Source organism: Ambystoma mexicanum, chromosome 6p (assembly GCF_040938575.1).
Source record: "Ambystoma mexicanum isolate Mex_15411 chromosome 6p, UKY_AmexF1_1, whole genome shotgun sequence".
Taxonomy (NCBI): domain Eukaryota; kingdom Metazoa; phylum Chordata; class Amphibia; order Caudata; family Ambystomatidae; genus Ambystoma; species Ambystoma mexicanum.
Window position 1 is genome coordinate 1,524,821,785 of NC_090935.1, and position 22,036 is coordinate 1,524,843,820.

Sequence of the window (22,036 nt, forward strand, 5' to 3'; positions counted from 1 at the left end):
TACTGCTAGCAGCTCCAAGACATTGATGCATTTTTTGGAGAGTGAGCAAGACCACATTCCTTGCCCTGTGAAATGGAGACAATGCCCCTCCCCCTGAAAGTGATGCGTCTGTTGTGATTTTGAGGTGTGCTCCAGGATTGACAAAAGGTTTTCCCTGCAACATGTTCTGTTTTGTCCACCACTGTAGTGCCAACACCACCTCTTGCGAATCCTCCACTAGCTCATCCCAGTTGCCCTTTGCTTGCGACAATTGTTTCAATAGCCATTCCTGAAGTGGACCCACATGCAGCCTTGCTTTTGAGACTTTTAAGATGCACGATTCCATTCCATCATGCCTAGAGGATGCATTACCTTTCCGGCAGCTATCTGCCAAACAGCTATATAACAAAGGATCTGCTCTTAACGATTTCAGACCCTCTTGTTGGAGGGAAAGACAAATGTGTCTTTGGCATGGATTACAGCCGCTAGGAACTGTATTTGTTGGCTGGGGGTTAGGCTTGACTTCTTTTCGTTGATTAAAATCACCAGTTGATGCAGAAGACTTATTGTCTTCTGCATATTTAGTTGACATATTTCTGGCGTTTATCCTGTTATCAGCCAGTCGTCCAGATAAGGGTACTCTGTCTGTGCACAGATGTGCTGCTACCACTGCTAATACCTTTGTAAAAACATGTGGGGCTGACGTGATCCCGAAAGAGAGTACTTTGAATTGATAATGTGTCTGGCCCACATGTACGTTAAAAGAATGTAGACAAAAATATGGAAGTCGAACGCAGTGAGGCTGAAATGCTCGCATTTTTTAAACTACTTTGTTTTATATAAGTTGCCCGCTTTTGATGTTATGTAAGTGGGGGACACCCCTGCAACCTCCGAAGCCAATAATGCCTAACAGGATTGCGGGGGACATTAACGCAACCCCCACTGCCCATGTTCGCCATTACTGGATTCAGTATTTTCTACTAGCCCGAATGCGGCACAAACGTGCATTTGTTTTTATTTTCTTTTCGATCATTTTATCCGAAACGTCTGACCCATATTGAAGCTTGAATATATTTTATGCCTGGTAGGATTGAAATATGAAAGTACGCATCTTTCATGACTAGTGTTGTCATAGTGTTATCATAAAGTCTCCCTCTTTGAGCAACGGGATGACTTCTTTTAGCATTATCACCTGAAACTTTTGCAGTTTAACTTAAGTGTTTGCTGGTATTAACTCCAGCACTGGCTGTTTTGTTTTGTCTTTTTTGGAACAAGGAAGTACACAGAATAAATACCCTTGTTTACCTCTGACGGAGGGACGAGTTATAAGGCTCCCTTCTGAAGCAGCATCTCTACCTCTTCCTGCAGATTCCGCTGGTGCTCTAACGTAATGTTCTCTTTTCGTGGTGGATGATTGTGTGGCTGTTCTTGGAACTACCCATGTTTTACAGCATCCAACACCCACCTGTCTGATGTGATCCCCTCCCATTTGTGTGAAAATTGTGCTATGTGACCCCCTACCAGGGTGATATGGGAGGGCACTAGAATCTGCAAGTCAATGTTTTGAGGTTGTTGCCCAACCTCTTGTGATTTGGCCCCTTCTGTTGCCTCACCCCCTGCAAAATTGTCTGGGGAATGAGGACTGAGTGTTTGTTCCCTTTCCATGGGTGTTAAACCAAGAGGATGAACCTGTCCCCATAGAGTAAGGTTGCTTGTGCTGATGATCGCGAGTATCCCTACCCACGAAAAACACAGTGGTTGGACTATGATCCCCTTTGAAAGGGGCGATTTGTGATCTGGTTTATTGTCCTTATAGTTTTGTGATCTTTTTAAGCAACTCGCTGTGCCTCATCAACTGCTTTCCCTAACAAGACATCATTTTCAATACGTATATTTAATCAAGTTGCCTGTGTTTCTTACCTAAAACCTAAATTTCGAAGCCAAGCATACCTCTTGGTCAGAGTTCCTTCCATAATCACTCTACCCATTGTTTCTGTGGTTTCTAGGGTATTTTTAAGGACTGCATTAGCAATTTGCTTGCCTTCTGCTATGGTTTTAAGCATTTCTGATTATAAAGGACTCTGAAGAGTTATGAACTAGCTCTTCCATGTTGTCCCACTGGGAACTATCATAACTAGCCATACGCCCAGTATTGTCAGCTATACACGTTTGGTAGGCTGCCGAGGTGGCAACATTTTTGCCAAAAGCATATATCTTTTTGCTTTCCTTGTCAGGTGGGGCTTCAGACGTTGCTAAAGGTGTTCCTGTCCTTTTACGGGTTCTAGTGACAACTATGGTTCCGGCATTAAATGTTTCTCTGATGAATAGGGGTCTGGATGTTCTGGTTTAATTTCTTTTCAATGCATGGATTAACAGGATTTGTTAACCCTGGTTTAGATAGAGACAAGTCTAGCCATCGCTTGACAGACTTTAGAAATGGTAGGTATTGGCTAAAATGCTTCTTTTCTTAAGGATATCATCCACAAAATCTATGTGCTCCTCCAACTCTTGGGTCTCGGTTTTAAAATAGTGTGCAGTTCTTTTGAGCAGATCAATATAGATTGTCATCCATAGGTGATGATGAAATGGGATAATTATCGAGATCTGGCGAGGGTATAGAGAGGTCTCTAAATCAGTACCTGTAATGTCTTCAGCAACATTTTCTTCGTCCACATGACTAAAAATCTTAATTTTCACTGGCTCTTTTATATGGGGCCGTGGGCTCTGTCCTTACCCTTTTTAAAGCATTATCTTCCTTTAAAACAGGGTTTTGTGGTTTAAAAGGGTGTTTTTCTAAAAACTCCATAAAGGAGACTACCTTATCCATAAGGACCTCAAACCTTTCTTTGGTCCATTCCCCTGACCCACTTCTAGGTGAGTGTAGTAGTGGAGAAAACCCCTCTTTATCCTGCACCTGTGTGTGTGCATCCCTTTTTATTTTAAGCATATCACTGATAGTGGAGGCACTTTCTGTGTGTGTTAACGTAGTGTTTTCTACATGGGTCGAAGGATGGTTTCAGCACTGCAATTTTGATTTATGTACCTCTTGAACATCTTTACTTGGGGATACGGTCGCCGTAGAGGTAGTCTTTGGAGCATATGTCCAGTGGGCTAAACTGAAAGATGTCTTTTGCAATGCCGACCTGCTGGCCGCTGAGGAACCCTTCTCGAACCAGATTTTTACATTTTCGACAAAAGTGACTTTGGGGGCAAAGTATGTTTATCCCGAGAGATGTGTTTGTGTTTACCCCCGCTGGATGCGCCGAAAAGATGCTGTGTTATTCTTTATCATGTGTAGCCTTGTCATCAGTGGGAGCCTTCATAGCAGAGCGTGGTGTCTGCAGTTCGGAGCTATGGATCGGCCATCAGGAACTTTGTTTCCCGAACTGAATTATCTTCGCCATCCGAAGGGATACCAATGTTGTTCTGTTCCGGCTCGGATTACTACGCCCCGGCGAAGTATTCCAACACTGCCTCAGCTTGCATCACGAAAGTCGTCCACCATTTCGATTGCCAATCTTTTAATGTCTTGGCCTTAAAAATCCTACACGACCGCCATCGCTCCTCCAAGTGGTCTCTAGCGAGGCAATAATTACACATCTTGTGTGCGTCGATCGACAGAAGCTTTTTGTTACACGTGGGACAGAATTTGAAAGGTGTGTTTTCCATGATCCAAGCTGGGCGACAGTGAGATAACAACTATTAAGGGGGAAATGGGTGGAGGCATTCTCCTAAACTACAGAAATTTAAGCATCTTCCCCCACTCTCCTGCTGTGAAAGGACGAAGCCTGTATCTGTATGCCGTCAAGCGCCGATGTCCGCAGCAGTTGTGCGCTAGTTACCGCTCGTCGAGCACTGAATCAAGGCCGGCAAAAAGGGTTATACAAATTATAATTGAAGTTACTCTCGAAACTCGAGCATGTGCAATAGTACAATGAACTCCGCGAAGTGGGACCAACCCAATGGCGGAAACTAAACAACCCATGGACCTCGACGCATAAGGGATCATGGGTACAGCACACGTCATGATAGGTATAGTGTTACAGACACAGCCCTTCGATGTCCCTTTTCAAAATTGAAAACAAATTTCTACTCCACGCTCCTCTTCCCTCCTCTCCCAAACTTTCATTCACTTCTTTCACTCCCTCAATCACTCTCCTTGCTCTCAATTACTTATCCTGTTACACTACACCCAAAACCCTCTACAAACTCTAGCAAATATTCATTCACTCACTCACTCCCAGCCACACACTTTCAATCAGGTACCACTTTTTCTCACAACCAACACCTCACCGGTAACACACTCCACCACACTCTCTGAATCGCTTTTCTCCACCTTCCTTCTTCCGCCTCGTCCTTTGGTTTGCCCTCACTCCACCTGAACACCCCAAACACCCATCACTATGTCTTATTCTCATGGGGTTTTTATACCCCTGATTGCTAGCCCATCCTAAGTAATCTACTACCTTCGCCATTAATTGACGGTATGATGGACTGGCATGCTCTCCTGGTTCTGGTCTGCCAAAGTCATTTTCAGGAGATGCGTCAATGCCATTTGCATTGTGTAATGATTCCACCAAGTCCCTCATTCTGCTTTCTTCTGAAATCAAGCATTCTGGGACATTTGGGGTGCCATATTCTAGCCAAAAAGGTACATTCTCCTCATCAGATCTCTCCTGTTCCTCAAAAAGTGAGTTCAGGGACTTGAAAAACTCCTTCCTGGGGAGAGGCTTGAAAACCTTCTCTGGGAGAGGAGGAGGAAGAGGTGTATTACAGGGCTCTGAGGATATGTAACCTTATCTTTCCCTTTTTCTGGCTGCCCTTGCTTGGCTGGAGCCTTTGGCGCCGAGGGCTTCGGCGTCGACAAGGGCGTCAACGGCGTCGGTGACATAGTGGTCATCAACAGGGTTTGCTTCGAGGGCGTCGAGGCGCTCTTCGAGGATTTTCCATTCGAGGTGTGATAGATCTCAGACGGCGTCAGTGACCTCGAACGGTCGACTCGACTCGAGCGTTTTTCGCTCTGCGTCCTTGAAGGTTCCCTATCCTTCCTTTTTCGATCACCCGGGCTCGAGGGCTCGCGAGTGTCGGAGCGATGACGCTCCCGGCCGGCTTCCGAAGAAGGCACGGACCGAGGCTTCGCTTTCTCAAACACCTCCATCATTTTGATCCTGAATGTGTCCCACTCTTCAGGAGACTAATGTTTCATGGGGCATTTCATCCTTTTCGGAGACTCGTCTGACGACGAGGTGGAGGGAGACCTGTGGCATGGTTTCTTCGATTTTTTTGTCGAAGACGATGAGCGATGGGAATCGCTTCGGGACCTGGATCGATGCCTTTCGCGTCGAGGAGATTTCTCCTCACTGGACCTCGACTCGACGCAAGAGGCTTTACGATCGGTTTTGCGACCTACCTGTAGTTTTCCTCTCCTTTCTCGCAAGGCCTTCCCCATCATCACCTGACACTTCGTACAGGCCTCCATGTCGTGGCCTTCTCCGAGGCACCACAAACACTCTCGGTGCGGGTCCGTGATCGACATTTTTGAACCACACGACTTGCACTTTTTGAAACCCGATTTCGGTGTCGTGGTCGGCGTCAATGACAAATTTCGTTATATTTATATCTTCACAGACCTCGAGGCGCACTGAATCTCCAAAACAACGTATGCTGCGGAAAAACGGAACTGAGGCCAACGGGCGCGCCGATGACGTCACCCTCGACGGAGGCCTTCGAGGGACCATCGACTCAACGACATCGACTCACGGCGCCCTCTCAATTATATCATTGTTTGTGGCTGTGATGATAATACTGTTGAATCATACATGCATTTTATAGTGTGTTGTACCTGGTATGATAAACCTTGTAGACATTATGTGTTGCCCCTTCTTCATACTTCAAATTTTTGATGATGCAGGCCTGCCTGTTTATATCGGATTCTGGCACTGGACGTTACAGTTTACTGATCTTTGGAAAGTTTTTTGTCGTCTGCACTGTATATTAGAAAAAGAAAAATGGGACTAACTGAGTAGTAGGGTGAGCCTGTGTGAAATCATCATACACCTTATTATCATTTTTAGGTACTGTCTAAGTTGCTATAATGGTATGCTTCAAGAATGTATGTTATTGGTGATTGCATGATGAATACAGTATGAACGTATTTTAAAATGGTTTCTTTTCATTGTATATTGTATTTGATTAGGAAGATTACTGATGTGATATATTTTAAATGTGGGTTTTATGGACTTGGTTTCTGAATAAACACGAATTGGCAAACCAGAGATTCGTATCAGAAAAAGATTACGAAAAACGCTAATCATCGCCACAAGGTAGAGCATAGTGACACCAGTATAGGCGATTTCTCTCGCACAAAGACATACCTGAATTGTACCACCATCCTTTGTTTCCCAGGTGGAAGGGACTTAAATACGCCTCGAAGGACAGACAATTAAATCATTTTTAACTCCACATTTCAGGAAATTTGGCAATGTGGAAGAAGCAAATGGAGAACATCATTTTATAAGCACAAGCTTCTCTGACGAAGTTAAAAAGAATGAACTATCGTGAGAAAGCTCATCCACCTACTTGAAGAGTCTGAACCCAGCATTCCAAGTTGCAGTTTGACAGCGCTTGTCTGATTAAATGAATGGACCAAAGGAAAAAAATCGGCATTTAAAGTTCTGGGGAGGTCATGTCCTGTTTTAGCATGGGTGGGCTTCCCCACAGAAATGACACTTGTCTTTATGACATGGCTCAGCCTCAGACAAAGCTCAATAATAGGAAGTAGGTCACAGGACACGCATGTTGAGGGAAGACTTTTATATGGACACACACACATTCACACACAGCTGCTTGATGAAGGAGCCGTCACATTTACATAGCAGTTAAATAAAGTTATGCACTAACCATTTAGAGTGCGACTCTTCCCTTTTGCCATGTCCGGCGTGGCGCACTGGCATGACAGGAGAGGCTCCCCTCGTAGAGGGAAAATAGGGCAAAGAATAGGGCTACACATGCCCAGGAGAAAGGGGGAAGAACGACAGCGGTACACCAGGAAAATCATGCAGTGTTAAGAGTGCCCAAATCTGACAATATTAGACTGTTGGATATCTAGCTCAACAACTTAACCTCGTTTGACACAATTAATGCATTTAACAGTCTGCTCACACTGTGTCGGATGTGCTTAAAATGGCACTATCCAACTTAATACAAATAGTTTGTTCTTAAGACAGTCCTTGGTTGCAACTGGCGTTTTTTGCTGTAAATGGGTGCCGATTTCACCCAGTTTAATGTTGCTTAATGTATTCATCTTTGCCAGGTAAATGGTCTAACTGGTCATGCTAGAGCTATCTGACCACTCCGCTGAGATCCGTTGAATTATAGGACTATGTGCACCTTTAGATTATGGGGTAATTCATAGAATTCAGCGCACATGTGGCGCACGGGGCTGGCGCACAGTGTGCGCGTGCGACAGTCTGCGCCAGCCGCATGCGGCAAAATCCATTTCCGTGCACAGCGTATTCATGGATTTTAACATCCATTACCAGCCGTGGCGCAGAGTGGCGCAGCGACCCTGCAGCAGCGCCAGTTATGCCCCCAACCCCTCCCCGTGCGCCATGTACAGCGCACAAATCCCGTACATGGCGCACAGGCCAGTGGACCAGCATACAGGCCCCCAACCACGAAAACACCTATAAAACTCCCTGCGCACCCCTCCGAATACACGCACCCTGCTGCGCGGGGAGAATCACATGCGATTGGCCCTGTGCGAGCGGGGTATGTGTATTTCGGGGGTTCGCAGGGAGTTTCACACGCAATTGGCCCTGTGCGAGTGGGGTACGTGTATTTGGGGGGTTCGCGGGAAGTTCCACACACGATTGGCCCTGTGCGAGCGGGGTACATGTTTTATTGGGGTTCGCGGGGATTTTCACACGCGATTGGCCCTGTGCGAGTGGGGTACGTGTATTTCGGTAGTATGCGGGGAGAATCACATGCGTTTGGCCCTGCGCGAGCGGAGTACGTGTATTTCGGGGGTTCGTGGGGAGTTTCACACGCAATTGGCCCTGTGCGAGCGGGGTACGTGTATTTGGGGGGTTCGCGGGGAGTTTCACACGCGATTGGCCCTGTGCGAGCGGGGTACGTGTATTACTGGGGTTCGCAGGGAGTTTCACATGCGATTGGCCCTGTACGAGCGGGGTACGTGTATTTTGGGGGTGCGCGGGACGTTTCACATGCGATTGGCCCTGTGCGAGCGGGGTAGGTGTATTACTGGGGTTCGCGGGCAGTCTCACACACGATTTCGCTGTCAGAGCGGGGTACGTGTATTTCGGGGGTGCACGGGAAGTTTCACACGCGATTGGCCCTGTGCGGGGTACGTGTATTTCGGGGGTTCGCGGGGAGTTTCACACGCGATTGGCCCTGTGCGAGCGGTGTACGTGTATTTCGGGGGTTCGCGGGGAGTTTCACACGCGATTGGCCCTGTGCGAACGGGGGAGTGCGCGGGAAGTTTCACATGCGATTGGCCCTGTGCGAGCGGGGTACGTGTATATCGGTAGTGCGCGGGGAGAATCACATGCGATTGGCCCTGTGCGGGAGGGGTATGTGTATTTGGGGGGTTTGCAGGGAGTTTCACACGCAATTGGCACTGTGCGAGCGGGGTACGTGTATTAGTGGGGTTCGCGGGGAGTTTCACACGCGATTGGCCCTGTGCGAGCGGGGTACGTGTATTTCGGGATTGCGCGGGAAGTTTCACACGCGATTGGCCCTGTGCGAGCGGGGTACGTGTATATCGGTAGTGCGCGGGGAGAATCACATGCGATTGGCCCTGTGCGAGAGGGGTATGTGTATTGGGGGGTTTGCAGGGAGTTTCACACGCAATTGGCACTGTGCGAGCGGGGTATGTGTATTTGGGGGGTTCGTGGGGAGTTTCACACGCGATTGGCCCTGTGCGAGCGGGGTACGTGTATTACTGGGGTTGGCGTGGAGTCTCACACGCGATTGGCCCTGTGCGAGCGGGGTACGTGTATTTCGGGGGTGCGCGGGAAGTTTCACTTGCGATTGGCCCTGTGCGAGCGGGGTACGTGTATTACTGGGGTTCGCGGGCAGTTTCGCATGCGATTTCGCTGTCAGAGCGGGATACATGTATTTCGGGGGTGCGCGGGAAGTTTCACACGTGATTGGCCCTGTGCGAGGGGGGTACGTGTATTTCGGGGGTTCACGGGGAGTTTCACATGCGATTGGCCCTGTGCGAGTGGGGTATGTGTATTTCGGGGGTGCGCGGGAAGTTTCACACGCGATTGGCCCTGTGTGAGCGGGGTACGTGTATTACTGGGGTTCGCGGGGAGTTTCACATGCGATTGGCCCTATGCGAACGGGGTATGTGTATTTTGGGAGTACGCGGGAAGTTTCACACGCGATTGGCCCTGTGCGAGCGGGGTACGTGTATTACTGGGGTTCGCGGCCAGTTTCACACCAGATTTCGCTGTCAGAGCGGGGTACGTGTATCCAGTGGGGTGCGCGGGTAGTCCCACACATGAATTGGCAGTGTGGGTCCTCCCAGGTGTGCCCTCTACCCCCTCCATGGCCCCTGCAGGCAGCCCACACCACAGGGGACTACCCAGCACCCATGGTCATGTCCCGCAGGCAGCCCATCCACCATGGGAATGCCCCCCAGCCAGCCCACATGTCACCTTGCACTACTGATCACCAACTCATGTGCCCCTGCACCCCCACCCACCCAGCAGTGAGCCGCAGGCCCTGACTCATGTCCCCCAGCACCCCCACCCAGCATTGATGGGCACCTGCCAGCAGGCCCCGACTCAGGTCCCCCAGCACCCCCACCCACCCAGCATTGATGGGCACCTGCCAGCAGGCCCCGACTCATGTCCCCCCCTACATGACATAAACATAAAGATGCACAATCATGGCCCACATCTCCACCAAAATACCACAGCACGCCACCCTAGTCTTGAGACGCAATGATTTCCTAATCCACCCCACACTGACATGCCTATCTCAAGACACAAACCAAAAGTCAACTATGTACATCAACACATGTCCGTCACACACGCACACTGGTTGGCATTGATTGTGTAAACCCACATTTTCACATGCATGAACTCAATCAGCGAATTACACACATGGAAGTAAAATATCAAAATGTATTGTGGAGAAAAATAAAGCAATGAAATGAAAGCATAAAATAATTGCAAACATGAAATGAAAAACATGTCCAAAAGATGAGTACATGAAAAGTATAACCAATCCAAAGAAATCCAAAAGAAAAATAGTCCAAACTCTCCCTCCACCAAAGCAAATCCAAAGGAAACGTAAAACGTAAAATCCATGAATCCATGGTGAAATCCAAAGAAAAAGTTCCAATAAATCCATTGTCCAACTATGTACAATAAATCCATTGTCCAACTATGTACAATCAATTGTCAAAAGTCCATGAGCCCAACGAAAGAACAGAAACCTATGAAAAAACTGCCTAATAAAAAAACTATATACAAATGTGTGGGGCAAAGTCAAAACACCCCAAAATAAAGGAAAACGAAAATGAAACCTAACACTAAAAACTATATACAATGGTGGCGGGCTAGTCCGACGGCTTACTTTCCGATTTCCCGGGCCAGGGCATCATCGAACTCCTGCTCAATGTCCTGGGAGGCGGTCCTCTTCCATGGCCCCGAGGGTTCGCAGGGACGATGCCATGTTGACCTCCAACTCCCTGCGAATTGCCTCGAGGCACTCGGCCTGCCTCAGTGCCCTCCGCATGGAGTTCTCCGCCCTGACCATTGTGAGCCGTGCCTCTTACGCCCGTATCTATGGCCTGGCCCAACCGCTGCCACACGGAAGACACTTCCAATCCTGGGTCCTCCTGCCCTTCGGATGTTGAAAGCCCCGAGCCATCATGGCTCCCACCTTGTTGCTGCTGCGGCTGTGCCTGTGCCCTGGCTCTTGCTGCCTGCACATCCTCCTCCGGCTGGGGTGCAGTTGTTGAGGTGGCCACCCCTGCTGGACGTCCGACTCCCGACTGTGGCAGGGATGTGTCCTCCACCATCCTGGCCGCAGAGTCAGAGGCAGCTCCACAGGGTACCCAGGTGATACATGGGTGGGAAGATGGCATGGAGGACGACTGGCGCATAGGGGGTTCCGGTGAGGAGGGGGTCGGAATAAGGTCCAGCATACGGAGGAATCCAGCCCTGGTGACCCGTCCCAGTAGGTCAACGTGGTCAACGACGCATCCGAGATGACGTGCAGTGTCTTCACGAAAACACTGCAGGTCACTTCACATGCCCCGTTGACGCAACGCCATCCCAGACAGGACAGGACAGGCTCAACCCGGTCCCTGATTGCCACGTCCGCAGGGAGAGGAAGGCCAGTTGTTGTGCGCTCATCCCCTCCCTGAAAACGGGTCTGGACGTAGGCATCCCTGCTGGTGCAGGATGATGCAGTCACAGGATAGGGGACAGGATTACACACAGGCACCTCCGCGGTGGCCTGTGCTGCCTCCTGTCCCTGCCCCTGCACTGCACCACTAGCTCCAGTGGAATCCCCACCTCCAGACCCCATATGTGTCCCTTCCACAGCCTCCTCCTCCACCAAACCCCCCACCAACCTGGATGACTCCATGCCATCTTCCTCCATTGAACCCTGTGGTGTCTCAGCTGCCCCTTCTGCTGCCGAGGAGTCCACCTCCGACCTCCGCCTCTTGGGCATACCCTCGGCAGCTGCGGCCTGGGACGCGGCACCAGACTCCTCACTCCCCGACGAGATGACAACCTGGGAGGGGAGCCAGGCCTTGTGTCTCCGGCTGGTGGTGCGATCCCTGCCGCTTTGCTCCACAGCACCCTCTCCGCCCTCTTCATCAGTTGACGCTGCAGACAGGTAGATAGAACACAGGCATCAGGGCACTGTACAATGGACTGATACACACGACAGTTGCACATGAGTGGCAGTGTAAAACTACAGACATGGCATCACACTCCCCAACACACATGTCATTTCAACTCACACACATGAGTAAATCAACAGGAATCTTGCACCAGGCAGCACCGTCCATACACAAACAACAGCACGAGCAGCCGAAGGTGAGCCTGACGTCACATGAAACACAGGGAGTGCACAACACATGCACACGCCACCAGACTGACATGCATCTGTACATCTACACCACTGCAGTGATAATGTCACCATCCATGTCACATCTGGCAATCAGCCTCCTACATGTAAGTGTCACATGCATCCATGTTGCATCACAGTTGCACACTTGTCACATACACACACATGCACATGTAAACAGTGCAGATACATGCAGCAGAAGCCCCCATCCATGTGTGACACCACAACCATGCCACAGTACATACACATAATTTTCACATGTGCGCACCCACACATTGTTACGAACCGTTCTCAACGGTGGTCCTTTCTACGCCGATGGCGCTTCATGCCATCCATTCACACCGTCACCCCCAAGATGGCGTCGCGTAATAGAGTGGACGGTCTAGAACCCATTCCAGCCATTGAGGAAACTCCGCCTTGTGAGTCGATCACGGTACTTAAACCACCTGAATGGAAGACTCAGCGCGTTGCTACTGTTCTTAGTGGTCACGCTCCGTAAGTCTTCGCTTAGGAGAAATACTGGAATTTCACTTCCAAATTGGTTCCAACCTTCCACCTCCTCCCTTTATTGAAACCTGCTTGTCTTTTCATCTTTCCTCTTTCACAGGCTGACTATTATCAAGCGCTGTCACTTCATAACATTCAAAGACTCATTACTGGTGAAGTCGCCTTCTGAACCGCTCACTGCTCGAATCTCCAAACTACATCTCCCATCATTCATTCCGGGAATCACCTTTCACATCCACCTGCATACTCAGACGGGTTCCCGCCGGTTCCAAACCTCTCTACAAACCCTCCTCCGAGAGTCGGCTTAGCAATCGGCGAACTATTGGAGAAACTTCGGAAATAGCTGCACGACTAACATTTCCATCGCGAAGCGGCAGCAGAAGGCTTGAATCCCGATCCACTCAACGCTCTCAAGCGACACAGGGTTTTTTCCCTTCACTAAGGGTTTCCCTGCCACATCCTTCCTTTGCCGAGTTAGAGGCGGAGGGAAGGTGTAACAGGTGAACTCCTGATAGCCTCATTCCACTAATTGAAGACCAGGTAGGAAGTTTCCTTTTTGTTGTGTGGTGTTGGAGGGAGACTGGGAGAGTCAAGGTGTTTTCACAGTTTCATCTAACTCTAAAATATAACAGATAGCAACGCCCGATAGGGTGACTGGGTAACGTTTTGGCTCTCTTAGAGTACTCTACCTCACCACAGAGCAATATGGAGCAACAGGTCCAACAGTTGATGTCGGCTGTACAAACCCTTTCAGGGGAGGTCCAACAGCTTAGACAGGAAAACCAAATATTACGACAACAGGTGGGTCGGTCTGCCCATAGCTCAGAGGTGCCTCCGGGTCCTCTTCCTTTCGGTAAATTCGATGGAAATCCACATGCAGTTAAGGAATACCTAGAGGCTTGCACAGTTCAGTTTGCCTTTAAGACGGCCTTTTTTCCCACGGATCGCGACAAGGTAGGCCATATGATCGCCCATATGACGGGCGCAGCACTAGCATGGGCGACCCCCCTTGTTACCAATAATAACCCGATTCTGGACTCGTATCCCGCCTTTTGCAACAGTGTCAAAAGCATGTTAAGCAGGCAAGAAATCACAATAGCCTCACAAGAGAGTCTGTTGGACCTTAAACAGGGAAGTCAGGACCTCTTGACATACATTACTAGATTTAAGCAGTTGTCCGCCGACACTTCCTGGGCGGACGACGCTCTCGTAACCATATTTCGACGAGGGTTATCTGAGGACCTAAAGGACGAAGTGTCACGTATTCCCCGTCCCCACAACTTAACAGAATTTATTGCCTTAACGATGCAAATAGACTATCGCCTCCAGGAAAGACACCGAGAGCGACGCAAGGTTCGTTCACAAAAAGCCTTTTCTGAAGGAACAGTCCCTCTACCCAAGACTTCAGTGTCAGAAGAACCGATGCAATTAGGTTACACTAGAGGTCCTCTTTCTCCAGAAGAAAGGTACAGAAGAAAATCGTTAAATTTGTGCATGTATTGTGGGGCTAGTACACATACGGTAAAAGAGTGTCCTCTTACTCCCAAAAGAAAGTCGGGAAACGCCAGCGCCCGGCCGTGAGGGGAACCACGGTTCAGGGCTCTTTGACAGTTACTGGTTCCCTAATGACCATTCACTCGGATCCCGATCCTGTCCCCGACAGCGCCATGATTGTGTTAGAAGTGACCCTATCCTGGAACAACATACAGCTTCAAAGAGTGTCTGCTCTCATAGACAGCGGAGCTGCAGGGAATTTTATTGACGACATATGGGCAGCACGACACGGGATTCCGAGAGAAGCAAAACCCATAGCCATCCCAGTGGAAAGCGTGGATGGTAGCCCCTTAACCTCTGGACCCATTACTGATCATACTGGCTCGTTAAAGTTGGGCGTTTCTAATCACCAGGAATCTCTGGTATTAGACATTATCAAGACAGCCCATTACCCGTTAATCCTCGGATTGCCTTGGTTGAAGAAACACAATCCTTACATAAATTGGACTGCCGGTACTTTGTTCCTAGGCTCAGAACACTGTGTTCAACACTGTTTAGGATCAAACAACTCGTTCTTAAACCAATACATGTCCCACCAAGGGGTTCATCATGTGAAGATTCTTCCCCCTGTTTACCAACAATATCAGGAAGTCTTTACACAGACAGAGTACTCCTCTCTTCCACCGCACCGCAGAGATGATTGCGCTATCGATTTAATCCCTGACAGTCCTCTCCCCTTTGGGAGAATGTATATACTTTCTGCCAAAGAAAAGGAAGTATTGAAGGGGTACCTCCACACACACATACGGAATGGGTTGATTACCGAGTCTAATTCCCCGGCAGCAGCTTCTTTGTTTTTTATTCCAAAAAAAGGCTCTACCGAACTTCGCCCATGCATAGATTATCGGGGGTTGAACAAGATTACAGTCCCAGACCGGTACCCCATGCCCTTAATCCCTGACATATTGGAGGCGGTCAGGGGTGCACAGATTTACACTAAACTAGACCTCAGGGGAGCCTACCACTTAATACGCATAAAATCTGGGGACGAGTGGAAGACAGCCTATCGCACCCCTTTTGGTCACTATCAGTACCAAGTCATGCCCTTTGGTCTTACCAACGCTCCCGCAGTGTTTCAAAGGTTCATGGACCACTTGTTCGCAGATATATTACTACATTATGTCATCGTATATCTGGACGATATCCTGGTCTTTTCTCCCGATGAAGCTACACACGTTCAACATGTCAAAAGGGTCCTTTCCCGTCTACAAGATAACCATCTATTTTGTAAATTAGAAAAGTGTGAATTCCATCAGTCTTCTGTCACTTACTTGGGGTATGTCCTTTCACCGCAAGGAATCTCTATGGACCCGACAAAGATCTACGCCATTAGAGACTGGCCATCCCCCAAGTCCATCAAGGATATACAGAGGTTTTTGGGATTCGCCAACTTTTATAGACGGTTTATTCCACACTTCTCTTCTCTTTCTCAATCACTGACACATCTGCTCAAGAAAGGGGTCCCATTTGTTTGGACTCCCGAAACCCAGACCTCCTTTAACGCTTTGAAATCTATATTCATTAGAGCACCCATTCTAGCTGTTCCAGATCAAAACAGACCGTTTATAGTGGAATCAGATGCTTCCCATTCGGCACTAGGAGCAGTACTATTACAACCGGACGCACAGAATCTGGAAAGACCCGTCGCCTATTTGTCAAAAACCCTCACTCAAGCAGAACTCAACTATACAGTCTTGGAGAAGGAGCTCCTGGCTATAAAAAGAGCTTTTGAGGAGTGGCGACATCTGCTTTTGGGAGCGAAACACTCGATCGAAGTAAGGACAGATCACCAAAATTTACGAACCTTACAGTATGCTCAAACATGCAATAGCCGCCAAGCTCGATGGGCTCATTTCTTCTCACCGTTCCGAATTACTTTCACCTTCATTCCCGGGAGAAGTAATTTGAAGGCAGATGCTCTATCTCGACGGGAGGGCAAGGATCATAAAAGCTTTAAACCAGAGCCCTTATTCCCCACGGCTAAGTTCATTCCAGTCATACATCTTTTTATGCAGAAGATCCATGATCAGACACAGAGGGTGTTGACGGGCAATCCAGACGTTATCACTCAGCACGAGTTGTCTGTTGATAACGGTTTCCTGTTTAAAGGAGATAGACTATTCATCCCAAATGAAACCCTTCAATTGGAGGTACTACGACTATGCCACGATTCACGGATCGCTGGGCATAGAGGAATCTCCAATACCATTGAACTGATCCTCAGACATTTTTGGTGGGCCACGGTTAAGGAGGATGTACGGGAATACATAGCTTCTTGTGCGATTTGTCTACAGACTAAAACTCCTCGCAGACCTCCTGTGGGGAAATTAGTGCAAATGCCACTACCCAATAGACCCTGGCAAATCATATCCACAGACTTTATTGTGGACCTTCCCGAATCGGATCATTGTTCCACCATTATGGTCACTGTGGATTCACTAACTAAAATGGCACATTTCATCCCCCTTCCATCTGTACCTTCTGCCCTACGAATGGCCCAGGTCTTTTTGGATCGCATCTTCTCTTTACATGGTCTTCCCAAAACGATTATCTCTGATCGGGGTCCCCAGTTCACCTCCAAGTTCTGGAAACATTTGTGTAACACTTTAGGAATCTCACGTGCTCTGAGCTCGGGCTTCCACCCGCAAACTAACGGACAAACGGAACGCCTGAATCAGACGCTAGAGGGATACCTCAGATGCTATATTTCGGCGGCACAAGACAATTGGAAAGACCTGTTACCTCTTGCAGAATTTGCATATAATAATGCTGTGCATTCGGCCACTAAAGTCAGTCCTTTTTACTGTACTTATGGCTTTCACCCTTCCGTATTTCCATCAGTCTCCCCTTCTTCCTCAATCTTCCCGAGCTTGGGGAAGCTTTCGGACTCTGTTCGTCAAGGACACCAAAGGGCATTGGAAGCCTTAAAGGTTGCACAGGATAGAAGCAAGGCACAGACGGACAAACACAGATCCAAGGATCCTCCTCTGGCCATAGGGGATCGTGTATGGTTGGCCGGAAAGTTTTTGCCTCGAAGACTCATCCCTTCTAAACTGTCCCCTAAATACTTTGGACCCTTTAAAGTGTTGGAGCGGAAGGGACTAGCGGCATTCAAATTGGAGCTACCCAAGTCATGGAGCAGGATTCACCCTACTTTCCATGTCTCCCAACTGAAACCAGATGTTCGTAATCGTTTTCATCTTGTCCCTGCCGGTACACCCCCTCCGATACTTCGGAGTTCCGGTCCAGAATATGAGGTATCGGATATATGTGATGCACGTTTTCACAGGGGGTCTCTGCAATTTCTGGTCGATTGGAAGGGCTATTCACCGGCTGAGAGATCCTGGGAGCCCGCCTCTGCGGTGCATGCTCCGCGTTTGATTCGGGCCTTCTATCGCCGGCACCCGGGTAGGCCGGGTGCCGCCTCCTTTGGCAGGGGGCATACTGTTACGAACCGTTCTCAACGGTGGTCCTTTCTACGCCGATGGCGCTTCATGCCATCCATTCACACCGTCACCCCCAAGATGGCGTCGCGTAATAGAGTGGACGGTCTAGAACCCATTCCAGCCATTGAGGAAACTCCGCCTTGTGAGTCGATCACGGTACTTAAACCACCTGAATGGAAGACTCAGCGCGTTGCTACTGTTCTTAGTGGTCACGCTCCGTAAGTCTTCGCTTAGGAGAAATACTGGAATTTCACTTCCAAATTGGTTCCAACCTTCCACCTCCTCCCTTTATTGAAACCTGCTTGTCTTTTCATCTTTCCTCTTTCACAGGCTGACTATTATCAAGCGCTGTCACTTCATAACATTCAAAGACTCATTACTGGTGAAGTCGCCTTCTGAACCGCTCACTGCTCGAATCTCCAAACTACATCTCCCATCATTCATTCCGGGAATCACCTTTCACATCCACCTGCATACTCAGACGGGTTCCCGCCGGTTCCAAACCTCTCTACAAACCCTCCTCCGAGAGTCGGCTTAGCAATCGGCGAACTATTGGAGAAACTTCGGAAATAGCTGCACGACTAACATTTCCATCGCGAAGCGGCAGCAGAAGGCTTGAATCCCGATCCACTCAACGCTCTCAAGCGACACAGGGTTTTTTCCCTTCACTAAGGGTTTCCCTGCCACATCCTTCCTTTGCCGAGTTAGAGGCGGAGGGAAGGTGTAACAGGTGAACTCCTGATTGCCTCATTCCACTAATTGAAGACCAGGTAGGAAGTTTCCTTTTTGTTGTGTGGTGTTGGAGGGAGACTGGGAGAGTCAAGGTGTTTTCACAGTTTCATCTAACTCTAAAATATAACACACATGCATTTGGCCAGCATGCTTGCCAACACATACACCACGATGTGTCTCACACATGAGAGGAATTACACGTGGCTGGTTCACATCCCTGTACATACGCATCCATACATGGCCCTACAAAGACATATGTTGAACCTGCACACTCCTGGCACACCACAACACGCACAGCGTCCAATCAGTAAGCATGTACACTTACCGCTCGACTCCAGATGGGTCTGCCTCTCAAGGACCTGGACGTGGAGCGCTGGGCGTATGCATTCCAGGACCCTCATTTGGTGGTCGGACAGGTGGCCCCGGCACTCGTTGGCATCCGCTGCCTTCAAGAGGCGCCGGGCCTTGTCGAGGGTCCTGGACCCGAAGTCCTCCCAGCGCTTCCGGACGTGTTTGATGTCGCGGACTGCCACCCCCTCCTCGTTGATGGCAGTCACGATGTCCATCCAGATCCTCGTCCGTCCTTCATTGTCGGCGCGCAAACTTCCAAAGAGGGCATCATACTGCCCCAGGACTTGCTCCACCAGGACACCACCTTCCCTGGCACTGAACCTGGTGGCCCTCTGCCTCTCTGGCTGGGGGTTGCCAGTGGTGCCAGATGGTGTTGTGCCCGACATGGCAACCCCAGAGGCAGGTGTGGGTGGGCAACTGGGTCCTGGGGCTGGGCTGTGGAGCGATGGTATCCCAGTCTTCAGTTCTAGCAGGGGTGGTCACAGCAACTGCACCCCTGGCTGATGTGCAGGCAGCAAATAGCAGGGCACGTGGGCAGCAGGCAGGCAGCAGCAGATGGCAGGTGGAAGCGTGCTCGGGGTCCTGGGGGGCAGTAATTCGGCCTTCTGGGCAGAAGCGTGGTCTTCCATGTGTTGTTGCGTGGCCAGCTTGATACAGAGTGATTTGGCACGTGAAAAAATTGCACGGCAGCGTGAAATCCGAGGAAAGGCCCTTAGCGTGTAAGCGCATAAGTGACGTTACGTGCGCGGGCGTTCCCCACTACACGGGCGCATAGTGAATCAGCACGTGGGAAAACTGCACGTCACTGTGCTATTGGAGGAAAGGACCTTAGCGCGTAAGTGACGTTGCACGTGTGGGCTGGCTTAAAAGGTACGAGTATCACGCTATTTTCTTGTACGTGCTTTTTGGTGGCGAGCGAGCGGGTGATTCTTGTACTCCTTGTGGGTTCACAAATGCGATTACTTCACAATGTTTCCAGTTCGTACTGCCTGTTTCCTCAGACTGTGTTCTTTTCTTCTTTTGGTGGGAGTGTTGCCAGCATCTTTTTCACGTTCTTTTTCAAGGCAGACGGTGAGTCGCGCATGTATTTTCCAACTGTGGTTGCCCCCGTGTGTCGCGTACCCCTTCAGAGGTCATTGTAGGCTGTGTGTAACACGCGTACGCTTATTTTTGTGTTTCAGGGTGCCACAGCGTAGTGCGGGTTCATTTTTCCACGCACGTGGTCTACCAGGGGTTGCGTGCACGTGTACTTTTGTTTTTGGGGTGCCTGTGCATTGCGTGACCCGTCATCTTCCCCCAGGGGTCATAGACAGCCTTGCTAGAGCACTAGGTTACGAATTCCATCTTGTACCCAACCCCTTTCACCCCAATTGCCCAGGACAATTGTTTACTGCAACTCCCATACGCACAACAACATCAGTGCCATGGTTGGGAGGTGATCAAGCAGTAAGGTAGGCACGGGCGGCCGATCTCAAAGAGGTGGGCGTGGTGGGCGCGGTAGGGGACATGGCCAAGATTTGCAGGGTGCCCCTAGAGCCCTGTGTGTGGAGGACCAATCGGGGTCACATATGCCCCCCCCCCAATGGTTGTGGGAAACGTAGCTGACACCATCCCAGCTCAGCCCTTGTTGGACGGGCCCATTTTGTTAACTGAACCGGCACAGGATGGCTCCCAGTCTGACTTCCAGGTCACCAAGTCTAAGCCACGTGTGGCGGTGAAAGTTGCTGTCACCAGGCCACGTGGATCTGGGGCAGCAATGTCATCTGCTGCCCCAAGTAGCCAGGGTGGGGAGGCTGCACGGGCAGCTGCAGCTCAATCCACCCCAGCTCCGAGTCTCTCTGCCGGGACAGTGTCGGTCCAGGTCCATCACACCGATGTTGGCCCTGCCAACATCACCCTGCAGCCAATGCCTGCACCAAAACTTTTGGTCATTGTGCCTTTACAGGCTTCAAGTACCCAGTCGACCTCCGCTTCTGCCCCTGCTGTCCAGAGCGGCGTAAGCCACTCAGGATCCGCACCACCTTCCAAGAAGAAGAAGAAGGGTGCTCTAGCACTACAGGCTGAGACCCTAGACACGGCTACACACTCCGGCACGTCAAGGAAGCCTAGCTTTAATAACACCGAACTGGATGCATTTGTGGCCTATATGTCGGCACATAGCCGTGAAATGGTGGTGACTGCAGGGTGCAAGACTACGCCTGCTCAACGTAGGGCCTACTGGCAGACCATCGTAGACCACATTAGTGCCTTGGATTTGTGAGGCGCACAGCTGATGATTGCTACAAGCGGTGGAATGACCTGAAACGCAGAGCAGAGAGCAAGCTGGCTTCAAATCATGCCTCTACTCTGGTGACTGACGGTGGGTCTCCACCAAGGATGACCAGCTCACTGAAAATTAGTCTGTTGCTGCAACCTTCGTCACAGAGGAACAGATCCAAGGTGTGGGAGACCTACCAGATTACGAAGCATTGTCCTGTCAGTGCCCATGCATGTGTGTGTAATCCATGTGTATGTTGCTTGGGTGACGTGTTCTAATTGAGTGCCAGGTGAGGGTGTGTAGTCCTGAGTGGTATGGGTCACCCATGTGCTTCCTCCAAACCATTCACCGCCCTTGGATTTGGGTATGACAGTATCCCTTCTAACCACAGTAGCCAATTAGCACCACATTACTGCAGTTGCCCTTGAACTGTCATCTTGCAACAACATTGTTCAGAATTTTCAGTGTTCATTCAGCCTGATTGTTTCAATCCTCCCATTTTTGCAACGCATTTTTCAGCCCTAATGCCACATATGTGACATGCTTCTGTCATATATTACACCCCACAATGGGCGACATTTATTACCTTGTTATGGGAATGATTTGACCATTCAGGCTGATTGAGTAAGGGCCTGCTCAATTTGATTTTTGGGGCATGTTTGAATGTGGAACATGATTGTCGTTTTCTGTCATGTTGAAGTGACCACCATTGATGTATCCATCTGCCTGCCATCACTGTATAATAGTACACTGGATGTGTTGCAGTGTGTGGCACATGCGTATTTTGTCACACAATTTTGCTTTTTTCATCTCATCATGTCCATCTCACATGGCTGGGTGACAGTACTCATTCAGTAACATATGGCTGTACTTGTCAAATGTACCATGGCTATGCTACGTGCCATCTGTGTGCTGGCATGTGTCATGTATGTGGATTGCCCATGCCACTCACAGGCTAATGTGTGCTGCCAGTGCTATCCAGCATGCAGCACATGTGTTGCTTTTCCATCTTGGAGTCCTCAGTGTCTGCTTTTTGCCTCCCCTTCCAACTCATTGACAGCGCATGCATGCCAGGGTTATAGTCATGTGGGAC

The 22,036-nt window shown here is 49.5% G+C and overlaps 1 protein-coding gene across 3 annotated transcripts in view; it reads right to left on the minus strand.

Moving 5' to 3' along the window:
* TRMO (tRNA methyltransferase O) overlaps window positions 1-22,036 on the minus strand; it is a 324,135-nt gene that overhangs the window by 102,388 nt on the left and 199,711 nt on the right. The window lies entirely within an intron of this gene.